Raw genomic sequence first — 13032 nt, 5'->3', positions numbered from 1 at the left:
CAACAACGCGCGCCTCAAGATTCCCAAGGTGACTGAGGAGGCCATCATCTTGGCCTTCTCCGACGGCGTGCGTGACGTCAAGATGAAGGAGGAGCTGGCGATGCATGAAGACCTGTGCACTTCCTTGGAACTGTTCAACCTGGCAACCAAGTGTGCCAGGGCCGAGGAAGGGTGCCTCTCCCTCCTCGAGCTGCCTGCCGCAGACCCATAAGAGAAGAAGCCCAAGGCCAAGGATGTGAAGCGCAAGGGGGCTGCCGTGCTCGCGGCAGAACAAGACACCAAGCGGGGCAGAGATCAGCCCGAACCTTCCAAGGGCAGCCGATACTGTGTGTACCACGACCTCCACACCCACAACACCAACGAATGTCAAGAGCTCCGAGCCATGCGAGAAGGAAGGATCGGCCGTCGCCCTGACCGCAGTGACCGGGGCTACGGCCGAGGAGGAGGAAGGAACGCATGACGCTGGGAAGACCGTGGCCCGCGCCAAGGATGGCGCGATCAACCTCGCGAGGATCGCTGGCAAGACCCGCCTCACGAGGGAGGCTGGAGGGATCAGCCTCGCGAGGGAGACTGGAGGGATCAGCCTCGCGAGGATCGCCCGCAAGGCAACGCAGGCCTCCCACCGCTGCCGCCGCAGCCAAGGAGAAACGAGGACCGCCATCAGGACAAGGGGGCTGGGGGCTTCCAGGAGCCGCGCGTGATCGCCTACATCCTGGGCGGGGCACAAGCCCCAGCCTCTCAGCGCATTTTCAAGCAGTTCGCCCGCGAAGTGAACGCTGTCCTCCCCAGGCTCGAAGCCACGCGCCCTCTCAGGTGGTCGGCGTGCGCCATCACGTTCAGCTCAGCAGATCAGCTCAAGTGTGCGGCTACAGCCGGAGTTCTCCCGATGCTTTGCTCCTCGATCGTCAGCAACATGGTGGTCACCAAGACCCTCATCGATGGCGGGGCAGGGCTCAATGTCCTGTCCGTGGAAACATTCAACAACCTCCAAGTGCCCTACAGCCAGCTTCAGCCAACCAAGGCTTTCTCCGGTATCACCGATGGCTCCACGGTCCCGATTGGGCAGGTCCGCCTCCCTGTCACCTTCGGGGCACGCGACAACTACCGCACCAAGCTTATCGACTTCGACGTCGCTCACATTCTCCTACTGTACAACGCCATCCTTGGGTACCCAGCGCTGGCCAAGTTCATGGCCGTAACTCACCACGGCTACAATGTCCTCAAAATGCCAGGAAGCGGCAGAGTCATCACGGTGCCATGCGAAGAGAAGTACGCGGTGTGTTCCCTGGAACAAGCCTTTCAGGCCGCGTCACTGGAAGACCCGGATCGTGGAAGCAGGAGGCCTCCCGAGACCGCCCCTAAGAAGAAGAAGACATCGTCCGGCCCGACCACTCAGGAGGCAGGCCCCTCTGGGCCCGCGCCTGCCCAGGGGAACCTCCTTCCATCGCATAGGAAAGCGCGCCCGGCGCCCTCCTCAGGCAGGGCTCGGGGGCTCTCCCCTGGAGGGCCACCGACCTAGCTAGGGTCACGAGGGAGGCACTTGGGCACCACATGGAGGCGTGTTTCGAAGCACGTTTCCCTCAAGAAGGAGCAAGGCGAGGAGACCCAGACCCTCAGGAGCTCGTCGGCAAGGCCATTTAGGAGCTACAGGAGTCAAGAGTCATGAAAGGTGGCCGCCGCCTACCAGCAATGGCTCCCCATCCAGGCGAGGATGGTGGGCTACGCGTCTGCATCGACATACCAGGGCTCAACCGAGTCGCCTCTCTGGAGCGCTTCTGGCCCTCGCGAGTGGGGCGCTGCAGAGGCCCACCCCACAGCTACGTTCGCATGCCTTATGGCTTGCCGAACGCGGCTGACACGTACCAGCGCCTCATGAGGGGTATCACGGAGGCACGAGAGGCAGGGTGCACCGCAGCCCTGGCAGGGATGGAGATGGCCCGTGAGGAGCCGCCAGCGCCTCCGGAGCCTCCCGAGGCCTCTGGGCCTGGGGGCTCGTGAGGATCGGCTCCCGCAGCCCACCGAGCCTGCTACACCAACGTTCCTTCATCCTCAACATCATCAGGTGACGTCTTTCGAGTTTTGTTTCCAGCTGGGAGCGCCCCCCAGGGCTGCATTATTCCCAGGCCGCGTGGGTCCGTCCCTGCGGCGTGTATCCCTTTTTATTCCATGTTGTTAGCTTACCCTGTTGGGGGCGCCCCTCGGGCTGCATGATCCCCAAGCCGCTCGGGCCAGGCCCAGTGGCATGTATCCCATTTGCATTTATTTCCAATCATGCATTAGACCCACCATGCTTGATTATTTGATGCCGGTCCACAGCACCTCTTCATCTCCATGCCGACCACTTGCACTTTAAAGGGGGGTACCTGAGCATCGCGACTCAGGGCTCTTACTGGCTCTCCAGCCCTCACCCTCTGGCCTTGTCCATGGCATCGCGACCTGGCATACCAGCGACGGCTAAGACCAGCTCGAGGGCCGGGACACGAGGACGTAGAGTGCCGACATCTAACCAAATTTGCAGGGACACATCACAAGATAAGGCCCAGTGCCAGGCGCAACCCGCCTAGAGGTAGGGCCCCGTGAGTCCCGCGCTGGCTCACGGGTGCCCAGATACACCTCGCTAGGACCTACCGTGCCAGCCACGTGTCAGGGCGGGGCTGTACACGCCCCGGGGGCTCCTCCCGGAGGGGCCCCCCTCCCACGTACCAGTGGAAGCACCATGCTTCGTGCTAGCTGACGACACTGCCGAGGAGTGGCTATGCCCGTACACATACGGTAGCGCTATGCTCCGCGCTGGTGATAAACAACTGAGGGTGGCCCCCGGGCCGCACCAACCTCAGGGAGCCCAGAGCTTAGTGTCTAGCCTCATCGTAACGCGTCCCCTCGGGAGTGCCGCGCGAGGGGGCTGGGCACGGGGGTTGCGCCTGGGTCACACCCAGACGCACGCCGCTCAGCCAGGTCCCCCCGGGCCTGGTTCGTCACGCGTCTCTCCCCGAGCGGAGCCAAGGTATGAAGGCCGTTTGAGCGTCAAGGGGGACTCCTGAGCATCGCGACTCAGGAGCCTAACTGGTCATGTAGCCCCTCACTCCGTGGCCCCGTCCTGGTTTCTGGTCGGGACCAACGCTGGGTGAGGTACGCGCGCGGCCCGGCTCTACAGACGTAGAACGGTAGATCTACCCGCATCACACCTCCCTACTTGCTGTTCGTGCTCCAAGGGGGACTCCTGAGCATCGCGACTCAGGAGCCTAACTTGTCACGTGGCCCCTTACTCCTTTGCCCCGTCCTGGTTTCCGGTCGGGACCAACGCTGGGTGAGGCATGCGCGGGGCCGGGCTCTGCCGGTGTAGAACATAAGCAAGTAGGAAGGAAAGGCGCAAATTTCAAGGAATTCAAAAGCAAATATTACAGTCCACACTGTTATCTCAATGCCAAACACAAGTTTAAAGCACCTCCCCGAGGCATGATACATGTGCAGGAATCAAAGGCAGGACAGGAGCCGCGATGGAGTCACTTGTCGGCGATGGAGCAGCGCGGATTGGGTACGCCTCACGGAGCGGTGGGGTCGGCAGTGCCTTGCTTCGGCTTGGTGCTGAAGGCCCAGAACTTCCCCAACAGGGCCTTTGCGCGACCCTTCACGGCCTCGGCAGCGGCAGCGGCATGCTCGCCGCTCACTGGCTCCAGCAGGCTGTCGAGGTCGACACTGGGATCGCGAAGGTAGATGTGGGTGAGGACCCGCGTCATTGCTGCAGAAGACAGGACACGCGCCTCGGCCTCGGCCGCGGGGCCAAGGCCAAGGGCGACATCTTCAAGAGCGTGAACCAGGAAGGGAAGCAGCTTGGTGGGGCCGTCCTCGGCGCCAGCCAGTGGGCTCTCTAGGCCGCTGTCGTAAAGCCTCCTCAGTGAGGAGCGAGCCCTCGCCTCCGTCTCCGCGAAGGCCACGCGGTCCTCCGCAAGAACCAGGGCCTCGTCATCCAGCTTGGCCTTCCTCGCCCCAACTCCTGCTCCAGCGCGCCTAGGCGGTCGCGGCGTTTCTTAAGCTTGACCTCCCTCTCCTTGAGAGCCGCCTCGCGAGCCTTCACGCCTTCTTCCTGCTCTTGGCGAAGGCCAACCGCCTACCTCCACGATTGCTGGTAATCATGACCCATTTTGCATGTAGGGACTTGTCCAATCCGTGCAGTTGCCGAGGCGCCATGGGGAAGTGGAGGTGCCCACGTCCAATCAACCGCCACGTGGCGCCCAAGGCCGCAGGCTGTTAGGGCCCGCGGCGCTTCGCTCTTGCCCTTCCGCCTCCCTGCATGGCCAAGTCCGGGCGCGCCTTGGGCCCGGGGGCTACTGTTGGCGTTCTGGGAACGGGGGTCCCCAGACTTGCCTGCCTGCGGCCTGCGGCGTGCCTCAAAGGGGGGCCCAGCGCGGCCCATCTTCACCAACACAAACCCAAGACCCTCGCGAGGGGCCAAGCCTCGCGGGGTGGACGACGCAGAGCTTCCTCAGGCGCGGCCTCGTCAGGCTGGCTCACGAGGAGGCGGAGAGATCAAGGCGGGGTACCTCACGAGGTGCCCGTGACGCAAGCCATGACGATCGGGGTGCCAGGCGGGTGCCAGCCCGCGCAGTGTCCTCCCTTCCTCTTTGGTGCAAAGGGGGCAAGCGCAGCCTCGGAGTACCGAGGCATCAGGCAAAGGTTGCTATTTCGGTGCAACGAGACCAAGACCAGGAGGACTACGAGATGGAGGTCACCGTGGAGCCCAAGAGGGCGTCATCCCCAGAGCTTTGCGCAGGCGAAGACTACTTTTGTCAGGATAGCTGATACTAGCTACCCCCTTCAAATTAGCCCGCCATTGTTGGCTCCCTTCCCGCTCGATATTTGGGAAGAGGACCAGGGCCTCTGTAAATAGGACCAGCCACCCATAGAGCAAAGGGGGCCGGGTTTTTTGGAAGGTTAGAGAAGATCAGAAAGAGAGAGGGAGAAAGGTGACTGAGCTCCTCCCAGCAGTTCATCGCCCCAGCCAAGAACAGACCCTCGCGAGGCTGTTCTTCCTTGTAATGTTCATCATCATCATCCCAAGAGGCAATCCACCACACCACACACTGGAGTAGGGTATTACACCACAACGGTGGCCCGAACCAGCATAAACCCTACGTCCCTTGTGTTTGTTCTTTCGTTAGTTTAGATCCTGGCAAGGCGGAGGAGTGCAGGTAGGTAGGAGGCAAAATCTCCGCGCGCACCCCAGTGTTCGAACCTCAAGGGTCTGCCGGAACCCAAAATCTAACAAACTTCTTTCATCGAGAGGATAGGAGGAAAAACATGGATCGTTGATAAGCACCACAATTAGCAACATTGCCAATGGAAGGCTTTAGGTGAAATATAACCCAAGATAACTCCCACGAAGAGGTTGATTGGTTGAAAAGATGCCTTGAGCGAAGAGAAAATGATGGATTTAGATATGTCACTCTTGAGAACTTGTGAATCATGGAACATGAATGGAAATTATCAATAAGGACATAACACCACCTCAAAAGATGAGATATGAAAGAAGTGCACTTCAGAATGCAAGATGAAGAATGCTTGAACTCCTCAAAACAAGACATATGTTGAACACCATGTTTATTTTAGAGTATAGCTTGGCGGATCATAACTTCGAGAGAAATCTTGACGAACAATTGAAGAATGAAAGGAATCCTTGATGAACCACCATGTAGATCCTCCATGCAGAACTCTGGTAATAAAATAATGATCAAAAGAAGTGAAGGATGAAAAGAATAAGATTGAAGCCTTGCAATGATTAGATGGAACTTCGCGATGATATACCAGAGAAAACTTGGAACTCCGGAAAGAAAGATGAACAAATGAGATCAAGAATTTTGATGAACCTTCGAAATAAGGAATTAATCTCTTGAAAGAAAACAAGAATAAGAATTACATTATGCCCATCCTTCATCAATTAAATTGACGACAAGCAACAGATTTGGCATACTACTTATTCTTCTTGAAAAAGGATTGAGGAGAGATATAGCGTAAACTTGAGAAAAGTCTTCAACGATCCGCCGGTAGGATTGAAAAGAATGAATGAATTGATATGAGAACATAGGAAGAGGAATCTCGAACGAACCACCATATGAATTGAAAACGATTGAAGAAAAGATAAAGACACACCAGGAAGAATTAAAGAACAAATGAAGATACTTGAGGGAATTTGATACATGAGAAGGAATAGATCACGAACTGATTAGAGAATATTTGAATGATGCACCGGTAAGATTTGGAGAACGAGAGCTGTAAGCTAGAATGAATAAACCCGAAATGATGGCCTTCGGAGAATCAAACTGAAAAGACTCCTGAATGCTCCGGATGTATGAAAAGAATTCTCACAATTGAACACAATTATGAGAGGATGGCATCAAGCTTGAACTACATGTCTTTGGAAATACGGGTAAGGATTTAAGAGGAACTCCACTTTGGTCTTCAAAATCCGAGAATGACGATGATAAACACCACCACGAATTGTTTAGACACTCCGGGAGAATAAAAAACGAATAGGTTGAGCCAACGATGGAATGAATTTGAGAGATATTAGAGAAGGTCATATTACAGATGATAATTCATACTTACATCATGCTTTGAAATGTATTTGATAATAACTCCGGAAAAAAATTAGAAGAATTAGGTAAGATCCTGGGAAAAGACCTGTGGGTTAGGGCCCACTCAAGAGAAACACCGTTGAAATGACTTCAAGAGAGATTGCAATGGTTGAATTAAATGGCTTGAATGAGATAACAACATCGAGATATCTTGAACGCTTGAGAATGGGAACGCGAATCTTTCGAGATATCTTCAACACAACGGAACAAATGAATAGCGAGAAGTGGATGATTAAGAGGTGCACCGGTATGAGAAAACATTTGAAACAAGGAAAGGATATGATCGACAAAGCTTGAATTGAATCCACCGAAGAAGAAAGAGAACAAAGAATGATGAACTTGTAGAGCATCTTCATGAGAACCACCGGGTGAGAACATTGATTGAAAAGAATGAAGAGACTTCACATGAATAAAATGGATACTTGATTAAGAAATATGAGTCCTTGAAGAAACAAGGGCTGGGAGGGCGGGAAAAACAAAAGCAACTTGGGACTGATGAAGGAAACACCATTGGGAGAACTTAGAAATGATATTTCAGATGTTGAGAGTGATCAGACCCACTTGAAGAGAAGCACATCGGTTGGAAAAAAATTGACATGATAATCTCAATGATCATGAAGGGTTACCATCCACATAGAAATATCAGAACACCGCTTAGAGAAGGTATGGAATCAACACTTGACATTGAAGCAACCCGAATACCACAACTTAAAAACAAAACAAAGGATTGGCTTGCAGAATAAGCCGGAAACAAACATATGATAGATCCCATATCGTATCATGTGTCTGTTGGAAAGAATTCCTACGTGATACTTGAATTGCCACCTATAAACTCCCGAAACTTTCTGGTTATGCAATCAGGTATTGGGGATACAGGGGAAGCATAATATCTCACCCAAACTAACAATACCTACATCCAGCTGTATCCATCCTTCAACACATAACCAAGAAACCTTCGGAAATATTTACCTTAACCTTCGAAAAGCATCCGTTATACGAGTTATGGCTATACTCCTGAACTCCCGCCCTTGTACTGGGTGGCGTCGAGGTTATCTCACCAGCAACTACATAAAAGAGATTTTCGATGTCGGCGAACTCTGGTATTCCAGAACTGCAATGATAAAATTGTGACGACAACACCTCGGAGCTCAACTCCCCGGGACACTGCCACAACCCCTAAATGTCAGGAGGCACCAAGAACAATGTTCTCGTCACAAAACCATCGGAACGATTCCAAGATACCCGCGTGATCCTAAAGGAGAGTCAAAACTTCTACGTCAGGAGGCCTCACCAGAGCGACGAAGGGACTGAGGAGTAAAAAGAATCCTACTCTCCGATATATATAATCCTAAAACTCAAAACATTTTGTTCTAGACTCAACAACGTCAGCGATTCGATCAAGCAGGGGGCTCCTACGTCGGGGAAGGCTCTGATACCAACTTGTAACACCCACAATGCGGCTATATCTCCCACGTGTCGGGGCACGACTTAGAGGCATAGCCGCATGGTAGGCATGTCACAAGAGGGGTAATCTTCACACATCCCATGTATTGAATAAGAAAGGGATAAAGAGTTGGCTTACAATCGCCACTTCGCACAATACAAGTTAAACATACATCATCCAGAATACAATCAAGGTCTGACTACGGAACCAAAATAAAAGAAAGACAACCCCAAATGCTGGATCCCCGATCGTCCCAACTGGGCTCCTCTACTAATCATCCGGAAAAGAAACATAGTAATGGACCGAATCCTCGTTGAACTCCCACTTGAGTTCGTTAGCGTCCCGTGCACTGGCATCATCAGCACCTGCAACTATTTGGAAGTATCTGTGAGCCACGATGACTCAACAATCTCACACCCGCGAGTGCAAGACTATTTAAGCTTATGGGTAGGAAAGGGTAGTGAGGTGGAGCTGCAGTAAAGCATTAAGCATATATGGTGGCTAACATACGCAAATAAGAGCGAGAAGAGAAGCAACGCAACGGTCGAGAAGCTAGAAGTGATCAAGAAGTGATCCTGAAGCTACTTACACTCAAGCATAACACAAGAACCGTGTTCACTTCCCGCACTGCGCCGAAAAGAGACCATCACGGCTACACACGTAGTTGATGCATTTTAATTAAGTCAAGTGTCAAGTTCTCTACAACAGGATATTAACAAATTCCCATCTGCCCATAACCGCGGGCACGTCTTTCGAAAGTGCAAACCCTGCAGGGGTGTAGAACTTAGCCCATCACAAGCTCTCACGGTCAACGAAGGATATTCCTTCTCCCAGGAAGACCCGATCAGACTCGGAATCCCGGTTACAAGACATTTCGACAGTGGTAAAACAAGACCAGCAAGACCGCCCGATGCGCCGACATCCCGATAAGTGCTGCACATATCTCGTTCTCAGGGCAACACCGGATGAACACTACGTACAACTAAAACCCACCATCAAGTTTCCCCGAGGTGGCGCTGCAAGTGGCTCTATTTCGGACCAACACTTAGAGAAGCGCTGGCCGGGGGTGGGGGGTTAAAATAAAGATGACCCTCGAGAGCGCGACTCCCAAGGGAAAAGGTAGGTGGTGGTGAGGCAAATAAATGGTAAAACCAAGGTTGGGCCTTGCTGGAGGAGTTTTATTCAAAGCAAACTGTCAAGGGGTTCCCATAACACCCAACCGCATAAGGAACGCAAAATCAAGGAACATAACAGCGCTATGACGGAAACTAGGGCGACAAGAGTGGAACAAAACACCAAGCATAAGGCCGAGCCTTCCACCCTTTACCAAGTATATAGATGCATTAATTAAATAAGAGATATTGTGATATCCCAACATATCCATGTTCCAACATGGAACCAGCTTCATCTTCACCTGCAACAAGCAACGCTATAAGAGGGGATGAGCAAAGCGGTAACTTAGCCAAACAACGGTTTGCTAGGAAAGGTGGGTTAGAGGCTTGACATGGCAATATGGGAGGCATGATATAGCAAGTGGTAGGTAGCGCGACATAGCAATAGAGCAGACAACTATGAAGCAAAGATAGAAGTGATTTTGAGGGTATGCTCATCTTGCCTGAAATCCTGCAAGGAAGAAGAACGAGTCCATGAAGAAGATAAATGGACATAGTCAAAAGGATGCTCACAAACGCGACGTTATCGGAACTAACGCAAAGAAGCAACACCGGAAAGAAGCAATGAGGGCGCGTGGCCTCCTTTGATTGGCTGGAGGGGGTCGGCTGGAGGCGGCGCGCCCACTGGCGGCTCTCCAAGTGTCGCTGAGGAAGGTGGCCGGCGCGGGAAGCGATGAGGGCGGTGGCTGATGATTGAGGAACAAGGTGGGAGGTTGGAGGAGGCCAAAAATGGAAGGGAGGGGGTTTATATAAGGAAGGGGTTAGGGTTTGGTGGGTTTGAGACTGATTTGAACCCTCCGATCGCAATCGAACGGTTCCGGTCTAAGGGGAGGTTTAGTGGGCTGGATTAGTCAGCTGTGAAGAGGGGTTAAGCTGAGAGGAAAGAGGGGGAATGCAGCCCGGCAATAAATTTCGAAGACCGAAAACGTCAGACGATAGACCGGCTCTTATTGCCGCTATATTTATCCGTTGGTGCATTAAATGAACTCCGAATGCGTTGAAATTTGGCAGGCGGCCTACTGACAACATAACAACACTGCATTCCAACTTTCAACCCATTCCGAGAACATTTGCGGCCACTTATAAAAATACTATTTCGAACATGCCGCGGGCGCGTGCGAGTGTGGTTGGGCTCAGAACAGACAACAGAGAGAACAGGGAGACCCGGACGAATGCAAGTTCCAAAAACATGATGATGCAATGCACATGATGACATGATGAAATGCAACACGCAAGCAAAAGACATGGCAACGACAACGAACAACTGGGAGACACCTGGCGCATCAGTCTCGGGGCGTCACAGCAGCGAGCCCCATCCTGGGTGCCACCGATCAAAGCTCACCAATGCGCCATCGCAGAACAAACACCAAGAAGATTCGAACACACGACTACAGTCGAAAGTTGTCCGGAACCTGACGAAGAAATCAGCCGGTGGCGGACAGACTTCGACGAGCAAGTCACTTACTTGGATGCCGTGCGCAATGCCAAGAGCTTTGACAAGGTCGTCCGACGAGACGGGAGGCCGGTCACCGTTGATGGTTACCATTAGCACTTTGCCAGCAAACTGGTCATCAAGCGCCGCCATGCCACTGTTGAGCGACAGTAGGCAGCGCCCGAAGGCAGGACGGACCTTAGGATCTCTGGCTCAGAGATCCGCGTTGACCGGCGACATGATAGTGTGCTTGAGTACAGGGAGTACAAGAGGGGGATTTGGGGGAACTGGAGTAGGAATTGAGATTCCAGAGGTGGGGGAGGCGCGGTTGATTGGGGATGAAAAGGTAGCATGAATTTCGAACACGCGCCAATATGCTCTCACCGCGCAAGCTCACGAAAACACCGGTGGCGCCCACATGTCGGCCTAAGAGTCCTTATTCTTTCTCTTTTTGAGAGCCTGTTCCTTTTTTGAGGATCTTTTGAGAGCCTGGCCTGAGAGTCATAATTGACCTATTTGGCATTGCGTTACTACTCGGCCCACATTCAACGACACCTCAATGGCCCAAACGAGTGTACATCATTGAAAACACACTGAGCTCAAATTATAACTTGAAAAAAGGAGATATACTCTAAACACTAGAGAATGGTGATGCCCTCATTTAGCCCACCAGCAGTTTGAGACAATAAACAGTTCGAAACAACGATATATACAACATTCAAACACTGACTAGTGACTACTACTGACATAAACAACAAGACATGATAGTTCATAAGAAGTCTTGCTACACCACCAAAATGAACCCATCAGCAGCGCTCAGACTCTCGTGATCCAGACGAGAATGACATTCTAAATAGAGAAAACTATTTCATAGTAAGAGTGACTTAGATGAGGATGACCAAATGACAAGGAATAAGCATAACAAAAGAGAGAACTACCCAACCAGAACAAGCAGCAAAGACAACAAGTCATTCGAAGAGGAATAATACTTGAATCATATAAAAAATTAAAATTTATAAATATTTAAAATTGTATGAATATTTTTAAAATAACACTTGGATTCTTTCTAAAGTGACATGTAATTTTTTAACTCTTTTTAAATTTATGTTTGTTATACAGTCATAAATATACATATTACACTTTAGAAACATCAGACCTTTTTGGTTGGAGTGGTATCCGAGGCTGTTATATAACTTTTGGTCAAATGTTTCAATCACAGACCCAACACATTTTTTTATGTTGTTCCACCTAGTGTATATAAAGTGTATGGATCCCTACAACACAACAAGTGGGTGGCGATCGACTGGCTAGACACACCTACATGCTAGCAGCAGGTCACGTGTTCGAACACTGACTAGACCAAAGTTTTAGGCCCCCTTTGGAGCCCTTTGGTTTGTAGGAATGAATTCATATTACTATGTAGGATAGGAATCAATCCTTCAGATTTTAAAGAAAAGACATAAGCCTGGACTTAGTGAAAAAATTCCTACGCTATGCACCAAATGACATCTCTTTCTCTATAGGAATTGAGATGCATGTCATCTCACTTCTTGTGATTTTCGTATTCCTATATTATTCATCCTATGAACCAAAGCAGGCCTTAATTTTTATTCTACAAATGTGTGTTGTTTCTCTCCAAGGTCCTATTTGCAAGAAAAAAATAATTTTAGGGTTTATTTTAAAAAACTAGGCCACACTCCCTCTTTCCTACCATCCAGTCATTGACAGTGGGCCGCATGCCACGTTGCATGCCTTGTCAACGTATACAGATGAGATTTGAACTGTATTTGCACGTTCATGCCAAGTTATGAAACCAGTTCGATGTATTTTTCAAGTTCAAGCATCAAAGTGAATACCTGTGACCAGTTTAAGCACCACCATTGTACTTATGGTCTCATTCATTTCATCAGCCGTTGGATATTTGCCGCGTCGCGATTTGCGTTTTGTTGAGTTGGTGAAAGTTAATCGCATGGAGGTACCATAATTGGCGCAATACGTGTGATTGGGTGATAATTAACTTGATTTTGCTAAAAACTGGAACTTTTGCATCGAGTAGAAGAATTGTTAAAATTCACTAGAGCCTGATAAAATTCTGAATTTTTTTAGAAAAGATTGATATACAAATTTTATCCGTTGTCCTATTTTTTCAGAATTTCTAGTGTTACAGACGTTTGGCTAAAGTCCATATTACTACAAACTGTTCTGTTTTTGATAGATTCTGTTTTCATTGTGTTGTTTGCTTATTTTGATAAATCTATGGGTAGTATCGGGGGGGGGGGGCTATGAACCATTGAAAAGTTACAATGTAGTAGATATAACACCAGTATAAAACTAGAATGAGTTTACAACAGT

Source organism: Triticum dicoccoides, chromosome 2A, assembly GCF_002162155.2.
Source record: "Triticum dicoccoides isolate Atlit2015 ecotype Zavitan chromosome 2A, WEW_v2.0, whole genome shotgun sequence".
Classification (NCBI taxonomy): Eukaryota; Viridiplantae; Streptophyta; class Magnoliopsida; order Poales; family Poaceae; genus Triticum; species Triticum dicoccoides.
Note: the sequence above shows the minus strand (reverse complement) of the source record.